This window comes from Triticum urartu, chromosome 4 (genome assembly GCF_003073215.2).
Source record: "Triticum urartu cultivar G1812 chromosome 4, Tu2.1, whole genome shotgun sequence".
Classification (NCBI taxonomy): domain Eukaryota; kingdom Viridiplantae; phylum Streptophyta; class Magnoliopsida; order Poales; family Poaceae; genus Triticum; species Triticum urartu.
In genome coordinates, this window is record NC_053025.1 from 234739937 (window position 1) to 234742180 (window position 2244).

Here is a 2244-nt window from a genome sequence, read left to right on the forward strand (position 1 = left end):
TCTACACACTTAAGGTTCGATGACGCTAGGGTTATAAAGGAAGTTTGTATGTGGTTACCGAATGTTGTTCGGAGTCCCGGATGAGATCCGGACGTCACGAGGAGTTCCGGAATGGTCCAGAGGTAAAGATTTATATATGAGAAGTCCTGCTTTGGTCACCGGAAAAGTTTCGGGTTTTATCGGTAACGTACCGGGACCACCGGGAGGGTCCCGGGGGTCCACGAAGTGGGCCACAAGCCCCGGAGGGCAGCATGGGCCAAGTGTGGGAGGGGACCAGCCCTAGGTGGGCTGGTGCACCCCCCACCAAGGCCCAAGGCGCAAGGGAGAGTGGAAGGGGGCAAACCCTAGGCTCAGATGGGCCTAAGGCCCACCTAGTGATGCGCCCCCTCTCTCCCCCTTGGCCGCCCCCCTAGATGGGATCTAGGGCTGGCCGCCACTCATAGGGGTGGAAACCTAGGTGGGGCGCAGCCCCTCCCCTCCCCCTATATATACTTAAGGTTTTGGGCTGCCAGAGACAAGAGTTCCTCTCCTTCTTGGCGCAGCCCTACCCTCTCCCTCCTCGTCTCTTGCGGTGCTTGGCGAAGCCCTGCTGGAGTACCACGCTCCTCCACCACCACCACGCCGTTGTGCTGCTGCTGGATGGAGTCTTCCTCAACCTCTCCCTCTCTCCTTGCTGGATCAAGGCATGGGAGACATCACCGGGCTATACGTGTGTTGAACGTGGAGGTGTCGTCCGTTCGGCACTAGGATCTCTGGTGATTTGGATCACGACGAGTACGACTCCTTCAACCCGTTCTCTTGAACGCTTCCGCATAGCGATCTACAAGGGTATGTAGATGCACTGTCCTTCCCCTCGTTGCTGGTTTCTCTATAGATAGATCTTGGTGACACGTAGGAAAACTTTGAATTTCTGCTACGTTCCCCAACAGTGGCATCATGAGCTAGGTCTATGCGTAGTTTCTATGCACGAGTAGAACACAAATTAGTTGTGGGCGTTGATTTTATTCAATATGCTTACCGTTACTAGTCCAATCTTGATTCAGCGGCATTGTGGGATGAAGCGGCCCGGATCGACCTTACACGTACTCTTACGTGAGACTGGTTCCATCGACTGACATGCACTAGTTGCATAAGGTGGTTAGCGGGTGTCTGTCTCTCCCACTTTAGTCGGATCGGATTCGATGAAAAGGGTACTTATGAAGGGTAAATAGCAATTGGCATATCACGTTGTGGTTTTTGCGTAGGTAAGAAACGTTCTTGCTAGAAACCCATAGCAGTCACGTAAAACATGCAAACAACAATTAGAGGACGTCTAACTTGTTTTTGCAGGGTATGCTATGTGATGTGATATGGCCAAAAGGATGTGATGAATGATATATGTGATGTATGAGATTGATCATGTTCTTGTAATAGGAATCACGACTTGCATGTCGATGAGTATGACAACCGACACGAGCCATAGGAGTTGTGTTTATTTATTGTATGACCTGCGTGTCATTGAACAATGCCATGTAATTACTTTACTTTATTGCTAACCGGTAGCCATAGTAGTAGAAGTAATAGTTGGCGAGCAACTTCATGGAGACACGATGATGGAGATCATGATGATGGAGATCATGGTGTCATGCCGGTGACAAGATGCTCATGGAGCCCCAAGATGGAGATCAAAGGAGCTATATGATATTGGCCATATCATGTCACTATTATTTGATTGCATGTGATGTTTATCATGTTTTTGCATCTTGTTTACTTAGAACGACGGTAGTAAATAAGATGATCCCTCATGATAATTTCAAGAAAGTGTTCCCCCTAACTGTGCACCGTTGCGACAGTTCGTTGTTTCGAAGCACCACGTGATGATCGGGTGTGATAGATTCTAACGTTCACATACAACGGGTGTAAGACAGATTTACACACGCGAAACACTTAGGTTGACTTGACGAGCCTAGCATGTACAGACATGGCCTCGGAACACAAGAGACCGAAAGGTCGAGCATGAGTCGTATGGTAGATACGATCAACATGAAGATGTTCATCGATGATGACTAGTCCGTCTCACGTGATGATCGGACACGGCCTAGTTGATTCGGATCATGTAATCACTTAGATGACTAGAGGGATGTCTATCTGAGTGGGAGTTCATAAGATGAACTTAATTATCCTGAACATAGTCAAAAGATCTTCGCAAATTATGTCGTAGCTCGCGCTTTAGTTCTACTCTTTAGATATGTTCCTAGAGAAAAT